Below are 25,677 nucleotides of genomic sequence, written 5' to 3' on the forward strand. Positions count from 1 at the left end.
CACTTGTTTGCTTGTTTTTTCTAGAGCAAAGGTACACTTTCAATACATTATCCAAATTTTTATTTTCAGTACTGTTTTCTTGAACTATATTTTCTTTTTGTAATAGATAAAAGTTTGCTGCTAATTCTTCACCATTTATTACCAAATCTAAGTAATTCAGTGGGCATTACTATCCTCCTGTAGGAAACTGGGCAAGCTGTTTTTCACTCAGCAGGATGCACTACATTCATGCACAATTTCTGAGGCCAAGCTCAAAGTATCTACAATTCCTGCAGTGTCCCTTGAGCAGTGTCAATGATAGTGCCATGGTCACATGGCCTTCAGGTTTTCTTCATTTTCCTTCTAGTGTAGTTCTGCAGGCTTTTCTGCATCTTCTTTGATTAATTATTTGTTCTACCTAAATCACTTACTACTCGTGTGTTCGTCCAAGAATGGCTTGCTCAAATGGGAGATTATAGTATTAGTGACTTGTTCCTTCTTGACACCTAGTGAACACAGGCAATTGAGACATTGTCCAGTGTTAACAGTTACCGACTTTGTTGGTGCCATCTTGGCAGTTCCTAAGTAAAAATTAAAATAGACAGCTAATTAGTCTGACTTCTATTTAGTTCTATTTCTTGTTCTCCACAGAAATGTGTTTTCACCCAAGAAGTCTTTAGATCCAAGCACAAAGCAAAATTTCTGAGTGTTCACCTTTGGATGCTTCTCCCACCAGTATGGTAACGTCCTAAGAGCTCTGATCTCTCCTGTGGGTGGTAGGTGGCTGCACCGCCTCCTCCACAAGGTTGCAGCCTCATTAGGTAGTCAATGGAGTTTATAATTTTTAAAAATTCCTCCTGTGGCTTTTGAGTAATTCCTGGGAAAGAAGATAGCTAAATTATGATGATATTCCCTTGGAAACTTCTCTAGGACCTTTCCCTTATGTTTGTGTAAGTTCTTGTGTATATGATTTTCTCATGGATCCATTATTAATTATATATGATTTCTAAATATTTTCTTCCAAACTGTTTTATTTCTTCATGTTCACTGTGATTTAGTTTGATGACAGAGCATATTTACTTTTCATATGGCCTAATTTTAGCAAATTTTTATTTTGTAATCTTTTTAAAGAACTCTTTTCCTACCAAAAATCCCTAAAGGCATCTTATAATACATTACGAAAAGCTTTACAATTCTCCATGCATTACTTAAGCAACCACGATTGATCTTATTTCTTTAGTTTGAAGTGACATTTATTTGTTTTTCTGCAAAGATAACCATTTTTTTCTAGCAACTGATTTGAAAAATGTACAATTTCAATAAATTCATTGGTAATTATTCTCTTTTACAACATATCATCTTAAAAATGTATATCTATTTCTGGGATGTCTGTTATACTTCTTTGGACAATCTGTCTGTTGTAAACTAATATAATCTTGACTCACAGTTATTTTTACAAGATGACTCACACCTGTGCATCTTCAGGTACATGTTGCTTGCTGCTAGTCACTATCAATATAAACTTTAAAAATAATATGTGGTTAATTTAAAATGTTATTGAACATAGGTGTTCATGGAAAGCTATGCTGTTACTGGGATGGGGGGCACACAATAGTGCTCTGAACTTTGTGGTTGTGAATAATATTTAAAATGAGTTGATTTAGTTTGCAACATCAAATCATTTTGAGATTTTTATATAAAACATGGACACTGGGCAGATTTAGTATATGATTATGTGCAGGAATACTGCACTCAAATTTATGCATGAGGCTAACTAGCTAATAACTAGTTGCTGTCAAATAAAGACAAACAACTATTAGCCTTCACTTTTTTTGGGTGGGGGTGGGTCAGTTGTGGAACTTGAATTCTGGGACTGGGCGTTGTCCTTGAGCTCTTCAGCCAAGGCTACCACCCTACCCCTTGAGCTACTGCACCACTTTCAGTTTTCTGGTGGTTAATTGGAGATGAATCTAACAGTATTTAGTGCCTGGGCTGGCTTTGAACCATGATACTCAGATCACACAGCCTCCTGAGTAGCTAGGAATACAGGCATGAGCCACCGCACCTGGCACAGCCTTCACTTTTTCATAACTGACACCCAACCAGTTCCTTACTTGTATTCAAAGTCTCTACCGCCGGTATACATAGACATATAGAAAGAAGGAAGGAAGGACTGAGAAGTACTAGAAGAGGTAATCACTCTTAGATAAAACATGCTATCTGTACAAATCAATCACTTAGAAGACAAGAGAGAAAACGAGAAACATGCTATATGTACAAATAATGGATTTACTTAGATTCATATGACATGAAATGATAATCATAAAATAATGCAACAGAGTCATAAAATATTCAGATTAATAAGAGCTGCTTTCACTGAAAGTGAATATAAGCTCTGAACATGACTTTGTTACTGGAATGCTGTTATCTTTGATTTGGTAAAGCCAGCAATTTACACCGTCTCTATATCAGACCTCTAAAAATTACATAGGTAGTAACACCAGATATCCAAATACAGAACATTGTTTCAGCACTACCTCAATGAACAAACAGGAGAGGGGAAAAGTAGTTCTTAGGTCTTTTGTCTATTTGTGTACCAGTCCTGTGGCAGGAACAAAGGGCCTGGGCACTGTCCCTGCACTTTTTAGCTCAAGGCTAGTGCTGTATCCCTTGAACCAAAGTTCCACTTCTGGCTTTTGGTACTTACTTGGAGATAAATGTCTCACAGGCTTTCCTATCTAGGTTGGCTTTGAACTAGAACCCTCAGATCTCAAACTCCTGAGTAAACTGGGAATATAGAACTGAACCACTGGTACCCTACTATCCAAACGCTTCTTATAATGGACAGTCTCTCCCATGATCACGTCTACTTTGAATTAACTCTGTTTTATAATAATTATAGAAATGGATGTTGTCAATTTTGGACCAATCATTTTAAATTCTTTTAATTATGTTACTGTATCACTTGTTCTACCCATTTAGTCGCTGGGTTTCATTATCAATAAATGATAACACTTCCTCCAGATAGAAAATAAAGCTATCAGAATTCAAGATTATAATAATACACATAAAAACTCTTTAATATAAAATACTCTTTTAGTGAGATTGAATTCTGTGCTTTGACTTGGGTGTTATAACATATGAAGGATGAGTAAGCCAACAGGAAACATACTGATAGTCAGTTTTTGTTCAAAAGTATGACTATATGTAATAAGCTGATAATAAGTGAGGAGTTGAACATGATTAGTAAGTTTATACCATTCTTCAACCTACTCCCTAAAGTGAAATACTAAACATTTTTATCAGGCTAGAATGTTTGTTGTGAATTATGAATCTCACTCCTAGCTATATACTGAAGATAAATTAAAAATTTATCCATAAAAGACTATACAAGTATACTTGTTCATGTCAGTCAAGGACTAGACATGATCAAATGCCTGAATAATAGGAAAACTACAAGCAAGTCATTACAAAATCATACCACAAAAAACTATTCTGCAACAAAAACTAAACATCAATACATGCGACCATGCACATGGAAGCCTTGAGCCTTGAAAGAAGACAAAGACAGAAAGACAAGAATCAATCTTGAGATTCTAAAACTGAGTTAATAATTATAGCTAAACTTCTCTAAGGAGATGACCACAGAGACCTAGATATTCAGAATTACAGAAAAGAAATGGGGCATATGTGAATATATCTAATTCTGTTTATTTCATCCAGTAAGGCTGTCCCTCCTCTTTATGTTAGATTTTGTGTTAGATCTTTTTCCCGTGAAAGTTGTAAAAATGCCTACGACTATCAGAGAAATTTAAATATTAAATGCTTTTTGTAAGAATACAAATAATCTCCTGACAAAATGAATAATTTAACTTAAATCTTCTTTTTTGCTGAAGTTTAAACAATATGTAATAAAAATCTATTATTGAGTGACTGCTTCATGAATTTTAAATGAAATTAATTTTATAGTGGTTTTCACTGTACAATATCAGAAATATACCAAGTTGAGTAGCTTATGAATGGCTTTCATACAGTCAACCTATCTGGTAACATAGTACAAAGATTTTCAGAGTTTTCTTGCTAGAGTGCTTCATTTTGAAAATAGTTTTGATGGATAATTGAGATAACAGTGTTTGTTAGTAAAATTATCTCTGCTTATTGTTTATTTGATAAACGAATGACTCCCTGGGATTTCTGCATTCCATTGCAAACTAGTACTTCATGGAGAGTCTCTAATATGGATGCTAATATTGACACAAATACTGATCGCATTTCCTCAAAACAAACACTGGTCCGAGGGAAATAAAATGTGATTTGCTGGCTTCCCATTTTACAAAATGATTACATGCATTTGGAACCTGGAATGTTTGGAGTGGGTTCAGGAGGGGAAAAAAACAGAGAAAATGAGGGGTGAAACTGTTCAAAAGGAAATGTACTCATTACTTGACTTATGTAACCATAATCTCTCTATAACCTTTACAATATTTGTGGGGGAGGGGGATCACAGGGCTTAAACTCTGGGCTTGGGGCCTGTCCCTGAGCTCTTCAGCTCAAGGCTACCACCCTACCTCTTGAGTCACAGCACCACTTCCTGTTTTCTAGTGGTTATTGGAGATAAGAGTCTCATGGTCTTTAGTGCCCAGGCTAGCTTTGAACTGTGAGCCTCTGATCTCAGCCTGAATAGCTAGGATTACAGGTATGAGTCACTGCACACAGCTACAATATATTTTTTTAAAATAGTGTTGTGTACCTCTCATGTGAACACATCTCTCTGATAATAACTTGATGGGGTTCCTAAGCTCTAAACTTGACAACAATCTACAACCTTCCATTTTGAAGGTATGCTGAGCATTATGCAAAAATTCTTTTCTGGAGGTAATTTTCTATATTGTGTTACTGTCTTTCAAGATACAACCTGCTTCTTTCCTTGTTGCCTATAGGGTTTTTAAAATTTTTTTATTATGTTTTTGTTTTTCTTCCTAACCTTTACAGAGATAAAATAAATGCTGATGATTGTAACTGAAATCATCATTCTTTTAAACTACAGAGACTTCAAAAATAGGAGAAATCTTCCAGTGATACAAAAGGTTTCCTTTGTTATAATGCTTGAATGTCCTAGAAAGTTTTTAAAATATGTACCAAACATTTCTCATTATCTCTATGCAGAATTGTTTCTCTGTGGAACCATGCTTTCTTACCTTTTTAATTGACCTTTCTCAAAGAACCCTTTATGGAGTCTATACTTACAATACTTTCAATCATTTTATATGTGTTTACCTGGCTCTCTTCCAAAGCCAAGGTTTCTTTAGAGGGAACATAAATCTGATTGTAAACCTCTATTTTCAAATAAACCAAAGTAGCAGATTTCTTAGTTTGTCTTCAATTCCTTAATACTCTTTCTGTGCAGACCAGGGATTTTGTGGCCAATAGTACATGAAGCAAATCTCTACATTTTTTTTTTTGGAAATTAATCCTTCTTCAACTTTGTGGGTTATTTTAGAGGTTATCAGGGAGATAACCCCTATGATATTGATAATTGCATGTCAGTGTACTATTGTTCTGAAAGTTTTCTAATCCTACCATCAAATGACACACTACCATCAAGTTGGATACCAAGAATATTCATTTTTCAGGTACATTCTTTTGTGAATGGAACATGTATTAATACATCTTGGTAGGTTCTCTGAGAAGATGGTTTGTGAAACCATCAAAAACCTAACTGTATGTGGGAATGGAGATATATAAAAGGAACATTCCAAATAAAAAAGCCCAAAAGCAAAAGCAGTTAATTTTGACAAATGGAGAGAAGACACAGATGAAGGAGGATGGAGGAGGGGAGTAGAAAGAGTTTAAGGCAGGAATGGAAGCAACTATAAGCTCTTGTTATACCTGGCAAAGTACAGTGAGAGATTATAATTTATATTTTTTAAGTGAGCTATGCAGTGCTCACCCATGTTTGCTAAAAGGGGTTTCTTACATTTTGGAGTAGAAATGTTTTGCATTTAAAAAAAATCTTACTGTCTTCTAGGGAACACCAGGATTAAGTGAGAGGAAGGACAAATCTAAAGGCTGGTCATATGTCTAATGGCATAAACAGATTCCGCATATCTCGTGGGGATTGAATTAATGAGACTTCATCATGTATTTAAAATGAGGCGAAATGCTGTCATGGAGCTTGAAAACTCAGGGCCTGGTTGCTGTCCCTCAGCAATTTTGGTCCAGGTTAGCACTCTGCCACTTTATGCCATGTGCCACTTCCGGCTTTTGAGTGGTTAATTGAGACAAGAGTCTCCCAAGGACTTTTCTACACACACTAGCTTTGAACTGATCTTCAGATCTGACTTTTGAGTGGATAGGATTACGGGTGTGAGCTTAGACCCAGCTTTTTTGTTTTTAGACGCAACCAATATTAATAATTATTAAGTCTTGATTGAGGTAAACAATTAACTTAAACAATTCTAGAAGGCCTATTTTATAAGATTATTACACATATAAAACTTAGAGTGTCATAGTTTACTCAATGAACTTAGATTTGATAAACCATTGTTTTGTTTTGTTTCGTTTTTTTTACATGAGAGAATGTTAGAGGTTGGCTTTGATTTATAAGTTTTAAAAACTAAGTAGACTCTACTATACAGCCATAATAACAAAAACTGCTTGGTATTGGCACAAAAACAGACAAGATCAGTGGAACAGAATAGAAGACCCAGAAATAGAACCACATACCTATAGGCAACTTGTATTTGACAAAGGAGCCAAAGATATACAGTGGAACAAACACAGTCTATTCAATTATTGGTGCTGGCAAAACTGAGCGGCCTCATGCAGAAAACTAAAAATTGAACCTAGCCTTTTGCCATGCACAAGCATTAACTCAAAGTGGATCAAAGACCTCAACGTCAGACCGGAAACCGTGAAACTGCTACATGATAAAGTAGGAGAGACACTGGAACTCATAGGCACAAGCAAAAGATTCCTGAACAGAATCCCAGGGTCACAACAGATTAGAGAGAGACAAATGGAACTATCTAAAAATAAAAAGTTTCTGTACAGATAAAAACATAGTCACAAAAGTAGAGAGACAGCCAACCAACTGGGAAAAGATATTCACCAACAATACATCTGACAAATGCTTAATATCCAGTATCTACAGGGAACTCAAGAAACTAATCCCCCCAAAAGCCAATAAACCATTCACTAAATGGGCAAGGGAGCTAAAGAGAGATCTATTAGAAGAAGAGATTAAAATGGCAGAAAAGCATATGAGAAAATGTTCATCATCTATGGTCATAAAGGAAATGCAAATGAAAACAACCTAAGATACCACCTTACCCCAACAAGAATGGCCAAGATTTTGAACTCAGACAATGACAGCTGCTGGCAGGGTTGTGGAGAAAAAGGAACCCTACTACACAGCTGGTGGGATTGTAAACTAGTTCAGCCACTCTGGAAAGCAGTGTGGAGGTTTCTTAAAGAACTGAAAATAGAACTTCCCTACGATCCCGCCATACCACTTCTGGGCATCTCTCCTGAACATATGTTCATCTCTGCACTATTCACAGGCGATGGAAACAATCCAGATGCCCTACTGCAGATGAATGGATACAGAAAATGTATATATACACAATGAATTCTACATAGCTAACAGACAAGATAAAACAATGGCATTCACAGTGAAGTGGATGAATCTAGAGCGAATCATATTGAGTGAGACAAGTCAAGACCTAAGGAACAAAAGGCGCATGGTATCCTTAATATGTGGCTATTAAATCCAAACAGTACAAGAGTGAGGACTCAATAACTGCATACCCAAAGCTATGGACATGGTAATGGAAATATAAACATAACTATATAGACATAAAAACCTATGACTCTATAGACATTATGTTTTATTTCATAAATTAATATGTTTCTATGACATACAAACCTTTAGCCTAATTTTGATTAAGTTCTAAATACTAAGTCCCAGTGATTGTAAATAGAGATTCCCTCCTTGAACACTTGTTTGTTAAACTTGTCATTTAAAATATGATGTAAAAATCAACATTAATAAATTCTTTAATAAAAAAATAACTAAGCAGAACTTGCTAGTAGATAGCCTGGTTTAATCCAAAGGAAAAACACCCAAATTCTTTTCAAAGTACTGGGACGAGCATCTTCAAGACAAAAAACACCTCCACATAGCTTTCAATAGAATTGGAAAGTAGTAATTGAATATTGACTGAAAGTCTGGAGTAGTTTGTGACCATTAAAAAAAAAACCCATGTTCTAAACGTTAGCCATAAAATAGACAAGTGTCAATTTCTAAATATAGGAAGTCATTTCAGTGAAAGACTCTTGTTGGGAGTGTGTTATGTCTAGTTCATACAGACTTATGTATCAGTTCAATAGTTCTGCTTCAGGGATTCCCATTAAGTTCTTCAGTTACAGGCCCATGACGACTGCCCCTCGTTATAACTGCAAAATGAGCTGTAGCGAACAATGTCATTTAGCTCCCCATTGGCATTTATAATATCATTGCAGTCAACTTTTAAAATCCTGCTCGTGAGGACCCTTTAAGCTTCAAATTAAAAAAATGGCAGCTAGCAAGGCTGTTTATCAGGATAACAGTATAAATCAACTCGTCTTTAGGGGTTAAATCAAAGTAGAATTCATGGGCAATAAGAACAGCACATCGAGACCGACGTTTAAAACAGAAAGGAAAAGGTATCAATACTAATATAATAAACACCATCATCTGCCATCATGATTTTTGAAAATGGATAATATAGCTGCTTAGATATATATTTGATAAGATAAATAAGTGAAAGTATAATTGTAAAATATTTTTATAGTTAGCATCTACTCAAAGGCCACCTATCATCAAGATTTTAGTGTAAAACCTTAGAACCTATGCTTTGTATTTATAGGTAACTGATAAATTAGACAAGCACTAATAGAATTGTAAAATGCTTTCCTATGGCCTCAACGGTTCCTTTCAAATAATTTGCTTGTTGTTACTTTTCCCAAGTAATATGCAACAATTTTAGACATTCTATGACATTTCTAGCTGTCCCTGGTTAAAAAGTCATGTTTATTTATAGTACGAAGTATTGTCTCAATTTGGTGATTTAATTTTTCAGTCTCATAGGATCATTACAACCCTAAGTAACTGTCAAACTCCAGACTGGATTTAATCTTGAAACATCTCTTCACATTTAGTTTGGTTCAATATTTAAAATGTACCTGAGGTTGAACTGAAGGGTATGGTTTCTTTTTATCTTCCTGCCTTGATTTTCTGAAGGAGGTCTGGGGGAGAGAGGGTTGCTTACTCTTGTTTCTAGGGTCTACAGGGTTGAAGGAGCTTAGGTTTCTGGGAGTTGAAAGGGATTAAGAAGTAAGAACTCATGAATAAAGGTCTATATTGTCAAGGTCCCGGAGGGGCAGATCTGAAAGAGGTGTTTGTCACAGGTTTGACCAAAGTACTGGAAGTAAAAGACAGCATTTGACTGTCAAAGAGTAAGTCACTGCCACATCCCTGGGATCTCTCATCAACAGTGCTGGTCCCACGGAGAAAACAATAGTCACTGTTGAGCTACAGCCTAAGTGTAGAGGACCAAGGCAATAAATAAAGCAAATTATTTTGGCCACCCTCCCATACTGTGTTGATACATTCCACTGGTGGAATGTGCTACCACCTAGAGACTTTACTAAACTCCTATACTGCTGCTTGCAGGAGACTAGATCAGGGACAGATTTTTAAAGATACATCACCTCTTTCTCTTGTGGATACTTTAATGAATCTTTCAAGATCTTCTCTTTTTCTTTGATCTAAATTATGGGAAACACTCATCTGCATTTTCTGATTACAGAGAATGCATTGTGAGTTTAGATTTTCACACTGCTTATTTCTAGTTTTCTAGCTAAGTGTCTAGGTTCTCAATTCTGATTATGATTCTGGGTCTCTGGTGCTCTCTCTCTTTCTCTCTCTCAGAGGTTCTCATCTGCCTGAAGGAACTAACTCATACAGTCTCAGCCATGAAAAATGACAGCAGCATGTATCAAAATGAAGCAGCTCCTTGCCAACAGCTTGCCCTCAAATCAGGAGAACCGTTTGTCTCTGTTCCTTCATGATTTTCCAGGCTAGACTGAGGAACATTTGGGATGCCCCGTAGACTGTGTGCGTGGTCTATGGAGAGCACTTTTATCTGAACTCAAGGTTCAGAGGGGATCACTTTATCTCACTACTCTGTTCCTGCTTTATGGTTTCTATTCCATTTCTCTTATCTTTGAAATTTTAAAGCATTCTTTATCTAGAGGCCAGCTCATAATAATGGATTCATTCTGGCTTAGAGTATCAGAATTTCAAAAGTGGCCCTTAGTTTTTATCATGAATTGAAATGCTGGCGCTTATTTTCTATGGGAATGCCTAAGTTAAACAAGTGACACTTAGAAGGTTCATGGAATATTGATTACATGCATGGATTTCAACACATTTGTGAGTTCGGTATTTACAGTGAGATGTGTTATCTCAAGTACCATGTTCTGGTTTTGAAATAAATAGGGCTTAGAGCCAAGCTTGGTGCCCTTTGTTCCTTCTATTTCTCCCTAATGCATTGCTGTTTAATTTACTATTTAGAATGTAAAATAGGCAACATATCATCATGATGTTTCACTGGCTAATCCATCAAATAATTCTAAAATCTATATGGCCACTCCCTTCTATATCAAGAAAGTAAGTTTTTATTTCTGCATTAATGTAAAGGCTCTCACATTATACCATATTTCTAGGTATATTATATTCTAGAAGTATAGTCACATTGTACTCTTAATGATGACTAGAAAATCAAATGTTTCCAGGTCATGGCAGTTTGCATTTTGTTTTGCTGTAAGAATAAGCACACCTCTCTCAAGAAATTGATGGATATTGGGAAATGTTTATGTTTAATATTCGTAGTCTTATTTCTCTCACTTATTTGATTATTTTTGTAATTTCAAATACATGCAACATCCATCTTTAAAATGGATGAACAGGCAAGTTGCTTAAGAACAGAAAAAATAGCAGAGCATGATATATTGAGAGACCACTTGTGCATCATCATCTAATATTTCAGAATCTAAATTAATTACCAGGTTTAGGAAAAACAGAGTAACTAGAAACCCCATCACAACTATAAAAGTATAAATGAGTGTTGAATTTATTCATTAAGGCTATAAATCCCATTAGTGAGTTTAAATGTTTCTCATTAACACTAGCACTAATGAAGACTGGGTACTACAGACTGGAACTGAAAATGGATAAATACACTAATTTTACTTGAAACTTGTGGATAAGATTTCAAATCATTATGCAGCAGTGAACCAGCATGACACTGAATACAGGATTTACTTCATTCTCCCATCCATGTCTTAAGTAACATCTCAATTTTGAAGAGAGTTTAGTAAATTATCTGTGAGAATTGGGTTATCATAGGAAACTAATATAAGAAAGCACCATGTAAAAGAAATTGGAAAAGAGTTTCAATTATCACATGTGATTTTGTCTCTATGAAATGAAGAAGCTTCATTTAAGTAATATTTTAATTTCTGCCATTTTGTCACCTTTACTGTGTCTTTAAACCATGTTAGTTTGGATTATTCATCAAAGTCATGGGGGCGGGGGGCCGGGTACTAGCCTTTGATTTGTCTTTGTGGTTGAACAGTTTACCGAAAACTTGACAGTTGATCATTTATGCCCTTTCATTGGACTGAAATCATCTTCTAAACTTTTTCTGTGATTCCACACTGCTGTGAGATAAGCCTTCTAAAATAATGTAATTCCCATTCCCTGTCTTTAATTTTCAATTTCATTATTAATTGAAAAGCCAATCTAAAGCAACAAGAGATATTACTTCTTCCTTTTCAATATAATTTACCACTGTACTAGATGCAGGAGAAAACGCTGATGGCTAATGGAAGTAGGAAAACAATTTGGTGAAGTGCAGTCATGTTTTTCATGAAAATATCAGAAAACTGGCAACTCAGGTAATAGTCTTTCACAGACACAGGGCAAACAGTAAGCTATGTTATAATGGATAAATCAGCCTAAAACATTAGCAAGGATATAGTTCTGCCTAAAAAATAGCAATGTAAACCACATTTGTCATGTAAAATAGTCTTAAATATTTCTTAATAAATAATATACAGTCTTTCATGTGCCATTTGTAGAAAAGGTTATACTTTTCTCTTATATTGATTCTCCTTGGTACCTGCATCAAAATCTTAAAATGAACTTCACTTCTTTATGATAGAGTGTTTGGTTAATATCAGGATTTGATGTGTTGATAGTATCTTAATGAAACAGATGCTCTTTAATTTACAGTAGGGTTATGTCCCGGTAAACTCAATGCAAACTGAAAATTCCCCAAGTCAAAGAAGCATTTAATCCAGCTAACCCACTGAACATCATAGCTTAGCAACGCAATGCACAAGAGGATGCTGACTGTCTATCATCTCCATTCTAAGGCTGAAGTCAGCGCTTGCTATGCTGGCTGGTGGTACTTTCCAGGACACCAACTATCATGCCATACTGTCAGTTCACTAAAATAGGACAACTCAAAATTCAAAATACACTTACTTTCCCTTGTTTGGTTGGTCACGGGGCTTGAACTCTGGGCCTGGGCGCTGTCCCTGAGCTCTTCAGCTCAAGATGAACACCCTACCCCTTGAGCCACAGCACCACTTCCAGTTTTCTAGTGATTAATTGGAAATAAGAGTCTCACGGACTTTAGGGCCCAGGCTTGGCTTTGAACTGCAATCCTCAGATCTCAGCCTCCTGTGTAGCTATGATTACAGGCCTGAGCCACCACGCCCAGCCAAAATATACTTTCTACTTAATGCAAATGTCTTTATTACTGCATAAAACAACAAAAAAGGTCATTAAGTCAATCCTAAGTCAAGAACCTCGGTGTTTACATCTAAGTTGAATATGCATTTACAATAATCATGATTTTTATTATCTTTTTCTTGGAGTCTCTTTGTCTTGATTTGGTACCAGCATAAAACCCTCCCATAAAAAGAGATGAGAATTTCTCTACCACTCCGTTTCCTGAAACAGCTGTGTATCGTTGGTCTCATTGCATCCTTCTAATGCTTGATGAAATTTCTCAGCCAAACCCTCTGGCTCTGAAAAAATTATATATTTATATACTATACTATATCACATCATATTATATTCCAATATATTTTATTGACTATTCATAAATAAAGACTTTCAGATTGCTATTTCATTTTGTCAATTTTAGTACTTTTACCTTGGAATAAATTTGTTGTTTTAACAAGACTGACAAGTTATTACCATACAGTCACCAATAAGCTTCCCTATGTTCTTAATGCCTGCACCAATGAGAAGAGCAGCCTTTTCACTTACTGATCATTTTCTTTATTATTTTAACTAAAAATTTATCATTTTTTACTCTTCAAGCAACTTCCATTTTTCATTGATGTTTTCTGTTTGTTTTTAATCTGATATTTTCTACTTGTTTGGCTTTATTGTTTGATCCTTTCCTCGGCTCTTATTATAGAAACTTTTATCATTCATCTTAGATTATTGTTTTCCCCTTATATTTGTATTTCCCATAATATTTATTATGACTATACATGTTCCTCTAAGAATGGCTTTGTTTGTATTGTACAAGTGTTTCATTTTTAAAAGCTGGTGAATTACATTCTTTATTATTATGAAATATTTGTAAGTTTTGAAGTCTTCTTTGATATTACTATGATCACTCTTGATTATCATTAATGTTTATCTTTTTAATTTGAGCTATCATTGTCTTTAACATTTATGTAATGTACAGTTTTTAGTATTTTTCATCTCTCCTCTCTCCTATTTCTCACTCTTGAACAAGCCTCCCAGTTGACGGGAGTATTGTGTGCGCCACCATGCCTGACTTTGTTTCTATTCCAATGGCACTGTAGATAATATATAGCTGGATTATAGAATTTTATTTACCCTGATAATTGGCCTCTTATGACTCAGATTTTTAGACATTTTACATTTATTATACCTAGTATTCTCAGTCTTAAGTTGATTATAACATTATTGTGTTTAAGTTGTACTATTGATACTTCTCACTTTCCTTTTTAGTTCTCTTTTGGACTGAGTATCTGTTCCCATTTAATTTCCTATCTTGAAAGAGCTCCTTCAATGTGAATCATCATTGTAGTGTTTATACATATATCCATAATATAACAAAGTCTAACTTCATGATCATATTTTATCTATTCATATATGAATTTAATCCTTGCAATTAATGTCCTTCTACTTGTTGTAATATCTGGTATGGTCCATATAAGATATGTTTTTACTGTTTTCACTTTAAACAGACAGCTATCTTCTAAAAAATATCTTATAAAAAAGGAGGAAACATCCTCTGTATTTCTTCACATTTTACCACATCTAGTAATGTAATTTTTTCCCAAAAGCAACAGTACTTCAATCAAAAGTACTTTGTGTCATTCTAAAATGTGTGTTTGAATTTTAATATTATTTCAAAAGGTTTACATCTATATATTTGAAGGATATTGTTACTACGAATTATGTCTTTTCTGACAGTTTTGCGTTGTGTTGCCCTCTGCATTCTTTTCTTTTCTTTTTTTTTTTTTTTGGCCAGTCCTACCCTTGAGCTCAGGGCCTGAGCACTGTCCTTGGACTTTCTCAAGACTAGAGTTCTACCACTTGCGCCTCAACACCACTTCTGGCTTTTTTTTCTATGTATGTTGTACCGAGGAACCAAACCCGGGTCTTTGCCCGTGCTAGGTAAGCACTCTACCACTAGGCCAAACTCCCGGGCCCCCTCTGCATTCTTTTAAAAATATATTTATGGCTGGGTGCCTGTGGCTCATGCTTGTAATCCTAGCTACTCAGGAGTGAGATCAGATGATCCTGGTTCAAGCCAGAGTGGCATGGAAGTTCATGAAACTCTTATCTTTGAATAACCACCAGAAAACCTGGGAGATTAGAGTTTCATAGACTTTTGAGTCTTGGCTGGCTCTGAACCATCATCTTCAAAAGTCAGCCTCCTGAGTAGCTGAGGTTATAAATCAAACCACCAGTATCTGGTTCCATTCTTCATAAGATTTTCTTTTTGATATTCTTTTGTTTCCCTTTCTTCTTTTATCTATAGACTTAAAATTTTAGCAATTTTTAAACATTATGACTATTATGCCCCAAATATTTCTTCCTTTCCTTTTCTTGCATTACAATGGTATGCATTTTAGACATCTTCATTTTGTTCCACTGAGGGTTTGTTTATGCATTTTGTTATTTGTCTGTTATTTGTGCCACCTGATGTAGATATTTCTAGCTTTCTTTAGCTTTTAGGTTTTCTTCTGTGTTGTCTTACATTCAGCTAATAATCCCACCCAATATAATTTTTATTTAATGCATGTCAATATTTAGATCTAAACATCTCTTTGTGTTCCAACTCATACCTATTTATTTACTCATCAAATGTCTTCTCTGCTAATTTAATCTGATAATTTTTAGTTTGTTTCTACTGCCTGATTTATTCTTTAACATTTTCTCTTCTTTAACAGCTTAGTTCACCTATGTGGCCAATAGACATGAATTTTCATTATATCCTTGTTTGACATATTTTAAGTAATACTCAGGACTGGAAGCACTACTCACATTCAATAACAAGTAAGGAAGATGTGGAGACGACTCCTCCAAGTTCAAGACTTAAAGCACCTTATACTTCCCACCACATTCTTTTACATCTCTGAAATGCTTATCGGATCAGACATTTTGAGTCCTTCCTATTTTATAGCACAGGTCTCAGGTACACATCAGAAGTAGACCCGGAGGCAAAAACATGATAGGCATAGAATATTTGGGAGCAATACAAGTTTCTGATAAAGACATAAAGACTACGGCATTCATTAGCCTTTCGAGAGTTGGTAGCTGAATATTTCCAGGACTTCCTTTCAGTTGAAAAGAGCAGCCTGAGTCAAGTTCACTCTTTCTTGCCAGCATCTCTTATTTAATGAACTGGCCTCAAATCAGGGAACTTAAAAAGGTTTTCTCAACTCCAGAGAACTATGCAGAATGTCCAGAGCTTTGGCTGAAGATTCCTGACAATTCAGCTCTTTCTTCCCATTCCTGTTTGCTTCAATCTCTCCCATAAGACTGTGAGATTACAATAAGCATTAATCTCTAATTTTTTGTACAAAGTAAGTTCTAGAGAGAAATGATAAACACAAAATAGATCTCCAACAATTTAAAAATAGCACTGACTCCATAAAAGAAATGTGAGGCTAAAATATGAAATAGAACAGAGGGAATTAAAGCATATATTGAAAACAGTAAATAGAGAACTAAGATTCTTATTCCCATTTATTTTTCTAAATTTCACTCGTGACTGGTGATATTTAAAGGATAAATTATAGAAAATATGTTAGGTTGGAATTTACATAAATACTTAATGTGTTTGGAAGAATATTTTCATATTTGTTTTCTCCCTCAGAAGTTTTTTTTCTAATAGAATATGTTTTGATAAATGAGGTAATATTTTATAAGACTTGGACTTCTCTGAACAAAGCACTATAAATCTTAGAGATTTTTTTTCTTTTTACTAAATTACACATGCCTGACATTTATATAAAATGGATGTGTTAGCCTGGGATTTCTGCAAATGTAATCAACTTAGGAACAGAGTTTTGAACAACAAATTTAGGATTCAGGGAATCCTATTTCAGGTGTGGATTCTTTTCCTTAAGAATAAAATGGTTGAAAGGTAGAGTATTGTCATCTAAATGCCAAGCTACCTTCCTCGAACCCTAGCAAAATTATAGACTCCACTGCATCCAGGACCCCTTGAAGAAAATAGTTCTCTTATCACCATGTCTTCTAAGCACACTGAGAGCACATGCGATACACTTTTACACGCCCCCTGACTCAATCCAAACCCTGTCAAGATCTAGTTTTGCAACTGGAGCATTGAGGAAAACAAAATACATACCTTAATAATCAAAGAATTCACTGTCTGATACTGATTACATTACCTGAAATTAGCAAAATCTCTTTTATTCATTGTAAAATCAATTCCCATTTTTATGATTCTGTACCAAGGTAAATTATAAGAACTTTGATATAATAAATCCTTTGACTATATGACTTCAGTGAATATATATTCTGGACTGCCTGTTGTGATGTCTTTTAAAATTTCAATTGTTTGAATGAAAATATCTCCTGCAGTTACCAGGCCTATTCTATGTCAAATGGGAACAATTTCACTTGAATTGTACAAAACATAAAAGAAAGATGGTCAGTGGGAGCTAATTAGTGTTGTATGTGAACCTGCTCTCAGACATAAGTTAGAAGAAGAATGTAAGTTCTGAGACCATCTAATTATCTGAAATACCAGAATAAAAACAATTAATCTTCCTGGAGCTAGCCATGGTGATTCATGACTATGAACTCAACCACTGGGAGGCACAGATAGGATTGCCTTGTGAGGCCAGTGCAGGATACGAACAGAAGGCTGGGGTATTGCTCAAGTGGGAAAGGACCTGAATTTAAATGCCAGTTCTATCCCTCTTTCCCTCAGTCCCTCTCTCCCTCTCCCACGCCCACACTAATGGTGCTGACCACTTTTATCTATTTTTATTGGAAAAATTAATCTCTGAAAAGGGATCAAATGATTTAGACTAAATAATCTGAACTTTCTAGATATAGAAGCACTCAATGGAAAGTTTCTCTTTAGTTTTGTGTCATAATGCCATGAAAAATGCAAGATTGTGTAGAATGAAAAATATGCAAACTCATGTTATGAATTTGAATTTTTAAATAATTATTATAAATACTTTCGTATTTGATCTTACTTTGTGATTCCAAAATTACTTTTCCAGAGAAGCAACCATTTGTTCTATAAAATGTTCTACCTCTATAATCTGTCCTACTGAAAAATTGTAACAAACCATGTGTGAATAATAGAAATTTTTCATTATTTCTGCCTAATTCAATTTTTAGCTTTCCCAATTTAAGGGAGGTTCAGGCTCATTATCCATCCTGAAAAGGTAGACTCTTATAGATATAATAGAATTACTTCAGTATGGGATATTTGCAATTGGCATAATACTTTCCCTAACGCATAGAAATACTGATTTTCTTTTCAGTGTTCCTCAACTATTTGCAAGACACTGTTCAAAAACCTTGAGATGTGCCAGGGAACAGAGCTTAAATGGTTTTTTTGTTGTGGCTAACCACCTAACCATGTCTAGCTATGATTTTCCACATACAATTAAAGATGCATTTCAATATAGGGTCATTCATTTAACAAGTTTAGTTGCTGTAGCTAATTTCATGAATCCTTTATAAAGTGACATGTCTTTTACTTTTGGAGTCAAGATGAGATGCAGAACAAAAGAAGGGCTTAAAGATGGAAGACGAAAGGGGTTAAGATGCCAAGAGCCTGTCAGAGATTCTTCAGAGACTCTAGAAAGGACACTTGAGGCCTGTGCTACACTTCTCATTTACAGAACTATAAACTGCATTTGTATTCTTTGAACAGACTAGGTAACCTTGACAAACTGATCACTTCATTCTTATATGTTTGCTGTATGTAAGGATTTTCTTACTAGTGTTGATGTAAGCAAAAAATAAATTATACTTGACTTATTGTTATGTAAAAAAGAGGTCAGAGTTAGAGAGGTGAGTGCTTCAATCCAAGGATATTGTCCAGATGTAAATTCATTTCAGTTTCCTGCTTGGCTTTGGCATTCTTTCTTGTGTTTGCACAATAAAGATGCAGTTCAAAGATGGCTGCTATTTCAGTTATCAGGACATCTCTCAGGGATGGCAGAAGAGGAGTCATGCTGTTTGCATGAGCTGAGAGCAACATGACATTACCAAGAGGCCCCATAGTAGGCTTCTTCAGGCTTAATGTCATTAGTCAAGCAAGTTCATAGGGCCTCCTTATTAGGTGGATTAGAACTTGCTACCTCAGCCAGGTGAATCACTATTTTTAGCAAGTGGAGTTCATTCATACAGAACAAGGGGCGGGGGTTGGGACATGTCACACCATGGCATCTAGATGAGTAAACACTTCAGGAAGTAGGGGATCTGTTGTCTCATTTGGGAGCGCAATCAAAACATAAGCACAGGACTTAATATTTCTTTAACAGAACTACTTTGTGAAACTCTCCTCCAAACAGCTGCAAACATATCAGACTGAGGTTTACCTCTATACGCCAAGGATTAACTTAAGCACAGCTAATATAAACTCCCTAGGCTTGTTTCCAAAAGCGCTTTATCAAGTATAAGGGAATCCCTCTCCCATTTCTACCCCTATTTTCTAAAACAGAGGTCAGCAACTTAGACTAGCAGACTAAATCCTTGCTGCTATCTGGATTTGTAAATAAAATTTTATTCAAACACTTACATGTCACCTATGGCTGTTTTATGCCACAATGGAAAAATTGTGAGACATGAATACAAAACTTAAAATAATGTTATCTGATACACTGCAGAAAACATTTGCCAAACCTTACCCTCTCACCACCTCTGCAATTATCTATGACCTAATTTCATCTTCTAATAAACACAGCATTAGTGCCCAATCTTCAGAGACTTAATCTACCTTAATGATTCTTTCAAGACATAACCTCCAATGACAGTCCTATCTAAGGTACTAAGGTTGTATTCAATATCAGTATTTCAAGGCGACACAATTCATCCAATAACACACATACTTGTGGATGTATAAGTTTAGATTCCACAGCAGAATGAAATGCTGCTCACTGAGGAGTCAGGTGACTACAAAGGTGCTCAGCAAACCTGATAATGTCATGCTAAGGGGTCTGAGCAATGCAGAATCAAAGACTTATTTTTAAAAGAAATGTGTCATGATTGGATTTGCATTTTATGAGACTGTCTTTGTAGTGAGACGAGAATGTAATTTTGCAATAGCTCATACCATTGAAGAGGAAGGTCTGTGGACAAAGGTAGTGGAAGATTGTACACAGGCAAGGTAGCACTGTACTCATGAGGTTTTTTGGGTAATTTAACCTTGTTGAACTTTTGGGGAGCTGCTGGACTGACAGGGATCTATCAGCGGCAATCTGAAATGCCTGGGTTGATATCAGCTGTAACGCCTTGCCTTTGGCTATCCTGGGACATCCACTGAGACACTGGGAAATCACTACTGGAGCAGGTGAAAAAGGAGGTCTCTGGGGATCCTGAAGCCAATCCCTCATTACGAGGGATTACTGGAAACACACAATTAATTGTATTTCTGTCTATCAAATTGCCTTAGTTATACTGAATTCAAAATCCAGGTCCCCCACTTTGTGCATTTCTTCTGTGTTTATTCAGTATCTCTTACCTAGAGGTTGGGTACCCAGTCACAATACTTATTTGGTGAAAGAACAACATAATTCTATACACATAATGTCTCTCTTTCCTATTCATTTTATTTTTTGCCACTTCTGTAGCTTGAACTCAGTGCCTGAACACTGTCTTGGGCTTTGTCAAGGATAGAACTACACCACTTGAGCCTCAGCACCACTTCCAGCTTTTTTCTAGGTATGTGGTACCGAGGAATGGAACCTGTGTCTTAGTGCATGCTAGGCAAGAATTCTACCACTAGGCCAAACTCCCAGCAGCCCTGTCCTTTTCATTTTGCTGGCACTTGTTTTCCTCAGGTTTATGGTTCAAGATGGTGTGTACTCATAGTTTGCATAGTTTAGATTAATAAACTACTAACATTAAAAGGATTTAATCCCATCCAGCTCTAACTTTGCTTTTAAAGGTTAACATAGGTTTTCATATATTTTTTTCCTTTATCCTCCACTGACCAATTAGCAACAAACTCCAGTTATTGATTTCATTAAGCTCTTCCTCCTTTTTTCTTTAAATTTAATACTTTAAGAGTTGTTAGATGATGGGGAACAAGGAAAGAAGAGTGAGTAAATTTAACGATAAGGTCTTAACTTTTAAAAGATAAAAGCATAGAGATGATTCTAGAGTAAGAATAAATTTTCTTTTAATAAATTTATATATGCATATACATACGTGTATACATATACATATGTACATTTCAAATGATTGATATCCTTCAGTGTGTCAAATGAAGACTATTGGGAGAGTCTACTCCATGAATTATTGGCATATTCTGGTTTATCTGAGAAAACTTAAATGGGTTTTTTTTAAATGTGTGGTTCTGCACTCGTGTGGGCTGCCAGTGACGCTTATATTCAGACAACTAAGACCTAGCCAGTGTTCCTTCAGGCTGCCATTCACGCGAACAATGGTGGTCTGAATGAATGAATGACTACATTGCTACTATTTTTAAAAATGAGTTTTGTGCATTTTTAATAACACAGGATAAAGTTTTTAATTCGATCTATCAATGTAAACAAAAATCATATTTATGTAAAACAATCAATGAAAATCACCTCATTCCTTTGCCTTTTTAAATCAGGTAATGGGGAAAATGCTTTGGGTTTTGTAATCAAAGCAACCTTTGGAAAATTTTTATAACATCATTTTGGAATGCAAATCCAAATGATTTAGTACTTAAGAATTAGGTGGTGACAGGGCCGAGGGAGGCTAATGGCTATGAAATTGGACGCTTGCTTCCTATTTTTGTGACCTCTAAAAATGACCCTTCTCTTCTTCACTGCCCACTTTCACATCATCATGCTGGAGGTTACTGTGCCAAAGGCCTCTGGATTCACTGTTACCCAGCCTACCACACAGATGAACCAAGCTCTCATACTGAATTACAATAGAGCTGCTGTTGTTTCAAAAACATATGCAATTTCTATGCTTACTCATTTTTTTACTTTCTTCACATTACTATGCTGAAGATTTCACACAGAAATAATTTTGAAGGCAGAAATAGAGAAACAGTTACATGTCTCACAGAAACAGTATGAACTAGAAGTCCATGAATCAGTTTTAGATATAGATGCATGAGCCATTTGTCAGTGGACAAGTTCCTTTACAAATTTTTAAACTATGATATCTTCCTCTATAAAACATAATAGGGACATGGCTACTTGCTCTACTTGCCATGAAAATATAATCCGATAAGGTACTGGCACATATTAAAATATAAAACTCAGCCTTTAAAAAAATACAGACTGTCAATAAATATCTTCTTTCCCAGTCACTGATACAAATCCCTGCTCTGCCATGGCCTTTAGCATCACCAGGACCCAGGGGGATATTAACACTTGAACAAAGAGCAAATCACTTGTGTGGACATCCTGACATTTAAATTATTAGACCAATATCATTTGTTACTTTTATTTAATCCCTCAATTAATGTTAGCTAATGTTTTTGCAACTGGTGATAAATTTTAATAGTGTTTCACCACATTTTAGAGTTACTGCATTTCTTCTAAAGAGACTTAGGTCCAGTCTGATTGAATATTCTAATAAACTGCAAACTAATGAAGCCAAATAGGCACATTTACCTTATTTTATTTTATGGCTATGGCTGCCACCACTCATTGGGAATGTCACGTCTACAAAGAAACAAAAATAGCAACAAAAAAAGGAAGTGATTTTCAAAGGTAAGACATAAAATGCCTGTTTATTTTTATTTTGACTTTCCAAGACAACTCACAATTTTACAAAGCTAGAACAAGTGCAAAAGAGTCCCACTCATCCACTGGATCCATTGTGATAGAAACTAAACTAAACACAGTAACTGTGAAGCTGCAGAAGTGAGAGATAGCTAGTCCTGAACCCCTCCTGCAATCTCTGGGCAGAGATGCTATATGTGGGCTATGCAATGTGCACTTGACACCAGGGGAAGAAATGATCTTGCTGGAAGGGACTGGGAGCAGCCTGGTCTCGGTGCCCAACAATGAAGAGCCTCAAGTACACACTCACGACCCCATGTTAGATCATTACATGAGTCTAAGCATAGCAACATAACCCGAGCAATTTTATGACAACACCCTATCTCTGTTCCATGGCTCACTGAAAGGCCAAGTAGCTTAGCAAATATTAAGATAAAGACCATTAGCTCACTCAGAAATAGTTCTTTTTCAAGTTTTTTTCATTGTAATTAATAGAAGGTTTACAGTTATATTTGTCATATAGAAGGTGCATTACTTTACACACATTGATATCCCTTCTCATGTTTTTGCCCCCATTTCCCTCCCCACACGGCCTCCCCTCATCTTGTTTCCCCCCTTCCCTTTCTATTTCAAATAAACAAAGGTAAGATACTGTAACAATACGAGAATAACCAAGGGGCAACAAAAGAGATGAGAAATAACCTAGTACATTAAGAACGACAATCACACATTATGTAGCTCTGGTTTCCATATCCTGGAAGTCCTTTCATTTAACTTCATCCTATACGGCCTTTTGTATCTAGATTTTTGAGCTATTGTAATCCTCTGCTGGGAGAGTCCAAGGTCTGTACTAATTATTACAAATGAGGGAAACCACTGAGCCTAAGTTCTATTAGGTCTGGCTTACTTCACTTAATATGAAATATTTCTTTATGACACATACACACAGCTTTCAAGGCATAAAGGGCTGCTTAACCTTACACAAACCATGGTGTACTTTAGTTTATTCATGGTATACCCAGTATTCTCCAGATTTTCCCCTAGCCTTTCTCTCTCTCCTTCCTCTCTCCCTTCTTCCTTCTCTCCCTCTCTGTGTATTTCTCTCCCTATCTTTTTCTCAAGCTATCCAAGATCCAAGATTTCAAGATGCCCCAACATGACTGAACTATCTCATAAAAACTTCAGATTGTTCTCCATCCCCACACAATATTTATTGTAAGTTTCCTCTCATCAGTTAACTTCGATTAACTTTATCATCTATCAACTGAATGTACTCTGATTTTTGTAGCACTTTATGTGATAAGGTATTTATCAAACTGCCTGTTTATTTTGTAAGTTCAAAATAATGATTAACAATTTCTGAGAGGGAAGGAATTATCCTTTAATTTGCATAAGGAACACAATGAAGTGCCTGTCCGTTTACTTCTCAATACCGGACACATATGGATGAGCCTATTTTTATTGAAAAATTTACAAATTTGTGAAGGATTAGTAACAATTACATCTAATATATTTTAAGGAAAAGGCACATAAATATATGAGATTGACTTGCTCATGGGAAATGTAATGCATGTTCTGTGAGTTGTTAAGAAGACATGGTAGATTGCGGCTTAAATCCAATCTTTTCTCCTTACAATAGAGTCTGATTATTTTGAGACTTACAAGAACTTTTCTTAACAAAGATTTACCAATGCCCTAGGTCATCTCTTTCATTTCCCCTTTAAGATAATTCCAAAAGACACAAGAAATATGCAAATAAAAAGAAGAATAAAGCACACTTAAGTTTTTATAACCTTACCATACAGATTGCTTCACTTTAAAATAGTGGGAATATTTCAAGATCAGTCATTCCTGATGCTGTGAGATGGGAAAGACTTAGGTCAGAAATGCCAACTTTATATAAAAAAAATATGCCCAAGGGAGGCCCAACCGCATTATTTAGAGGCCTTTCACCTCCTCCTCCAGTACTGCTGTCTGTCATGGCACCATTAATCCATTTCTAGCATTTTACTTAGCTACGAACTTCTTAAGAGTGACAAGAGAGTGATTCATAATATATAGTAAGGCTTCCTTCCAGGAAGCTTTTCTACTTTAATCTGCAGGGTAAGTGAATCAGCCTTTTGCTTTCTCACAGGAACTACTTATCTTCCATCTTTCAATTAAAGGTCAAAAATGAAAGAAGACACTCTGGATGTCTATTATGGTGTTTTGTTCCCATTGTCAGAGAATCTGTTCTTTACATGGCTGTCTCTCAACCTGTTCAAAATTCGTGCTTCCCTCTCACCATCTCTGATTAAAAATATAAACAATTGTCTCAAGAGGTCTGAAAATTATAAAAGGGGGGAACAGGCACAGAAGAGATGAGGGGGGAGGGGAAGGAATGAGCCAAAGGGGGCTGAAGAGAGGGAAGGAATAATAATCACATCTGCAAAATTAAAAAGTGCCACCAAAGATACAATCATGTTTAGAGCCTTCATCAAAAGATATTAAAGGTAAAAATTATGAGCACCAAAGTAAAATATCTAAGGAAGTTAAAATCATGCCTCTGGGTGTCTACTCTGCTTTTCATAGGAAGTAAGTCCTAAGTAAGTCCACACAAGTACAGTAATTGCTAGTAAGTGTTCAGCACTTATAGTGTGCCAGGCTTGACATGAACTGATAGATTTAATGCACAGAGAAACCATAAGACACAGCTCTGTTAACATTCTTGCCCTACATGACAAATTTGAATCAGAGTAAATTGGCCAACATCAGAGAGTTAGGCAGATGCAGTGCCTAGACTTGATTCTATGAGGTTTGAACACATGATATCTAGCATTGAATCATAAGTTCAAAATAGTGCAGCAAGAAATGGATAGAAAAACTCAGACTCATATAATACAAACACGAATATGAATCTCTGAAATCTTTCAGTGATGCCTCAACTCTTCATTTGTTTTCTGTATAAGATTTTTTTGGTAGCCATTCTCAGGGACTTTAATGACTCTGATTGTCCTTAAGGCTTGTATCATGGCACCACTATTGCCAGCTTTATCTAAATATTTGGTTTTTCACGTTTAGGTAAACAGAATCACTAGCTGGTTTTCTTTCTTTTTCTTTTTTTTATTTATTTATTTATTTATTTATTTATTTATTTATTTATTT

General features: G+C 35.6%; 1 protein-coding gene and 1 non-coding gene across 5 annotated transcripts in view; both read right to left on the reverse strand.

Annotated features, from left to right (window-relative positions):
* Positions 1 to 25,677, reverse strand: part of Sema6d (semaphorin 6D) — a 764,305-nt gene that overhangs the window by 549,082 nt on the left and 189,546 nt on the right. The window lies entirely within an intron of this gene.
* LOC150046530 (small nucleolar RNA SNORA33) lies at positions 25,487 to 25,617 on the reverse strand. The gene has a single exon (XR_016532658.1). It is a non-coding gene; the product is annotated as a small nucleolar RNA SNORA33 (small nucleolar RNA).

Source organism: Megascapheus bottae, chromosome 25, assembly GCF_031878675.1.
Source record: "Megascapheus bottae isolate mThoBot1 chromosome 25, mThoBot2.hap1, whole genome shotgun sequence".
NCBI classification, from domain to species: Eukaryota; Metazoa; Chordata; class Mammalia; order Rodentia; family Geomyidae; genus Megascapheus; species Megascapheus bottae.